Raw genomic sequence first — 1,168 nt, 5'->3', positions numbered from 1 at the left:
CAAAAGGAAGTCAGTTCTCTAGTCAGTGAGGAGTATGAGCTCTCACATGATTTCATAGGAAGATGTCATAAATATTTTTGAAACTTGTTTTCATGGTACTCTGCAGCAGATCTGATATTGTGATAGTTTATTTTTTTATTCCAAAAGTGGGGTGGTCCTGGGCTAGCAGGTGGGGCCTAGATGGGCCAGTCTTGTGAGTGGGTAGGCAATGCCCCTGTGCACAAAGCAAACTCCTTAAAGACGTGGTTTGCCAAGCTTGAAGTGGAAGAGCTCGAGCAGCCTGAGCCCTGACCTCAACCCCACTAAACACCTCTGGGATGAACTGGAACACCGACTGCACCCCAGGCTTCCTCGCTTGGCATCAGTGCCTGACCTCACTAATGATCTTGTGTCTGAATGGACACAAATTCCCTCATAGAAAGCCTTCCCAGAAGAGTGGAGGATATTATCACAGCAAAAAGGGATCAACTCTGTGGTTCTGGAATGGGCACATATGGGTGTGATTGTCAGGTTTCCATATTCTTTTGGCCATATAGTGTACATATTTTTCAGTTATTGTATAATATTAGGGCTTGGTATAGAATAATGTAAACATCACATCACAGAGCTATAGAAATATCTAAGAAACTGACATTTCTTATTTAATTGTCAAATTAAAACAAATATGCAAAATTGACAACACTGGAAAGGAGTCTTATTTGGGCTGTTTTGAGTACATTTCATTTCAGTTCACCTAAAACTTGATAATGAAGTGACCTACAGAGAGCGGGTGTAACTTTATTTATTTATTTGTCTGTCTATTTATTTATTTGTTTGTTTGTTTATGTCACATACGTTTATTTGAATTTATTGTTTTACTTCTACTATTATTACTACTTCTGTTATTATTGTTGTTGCTATTACTATTATTATTATTATTATTATCAACAACAGCAACGTTATAACATTAATAATCATCTTATCCATAACACATGTACCATATTATTTTTCTACATGCGCCTATTGATTTTTTGTTTGTTTGTTTCTATGAAGTACCTTGATGAGATTTAATCGTATTTACACACACACACACACACACACACACACACAAATCTGGATATAACAAGTATGTATACACATAACAAACATGTGATTATTGCGACATCAGTCACGATGAGACTTCCTGAGT

The sequence above is a fragment of the Pangasianodon hypophthalmus genome, chromosome 19, assembly GCF_027358585.1.
Source record: "Pangasianodon hypophthalmus isolate fPanHyp1 chromosome 19, fPanHyp1.pri, whole genome shotgun sequence".
Lineage (NCBI taxonomy): Eukaryota > Metazoa > Chordata > Actinopteri > Siluriformes > Pangasiidae > Pangasianodon > Pangasianodon hypophthalmus.
Note: the sequence above shows the minus strand (reverse complement) of the source record.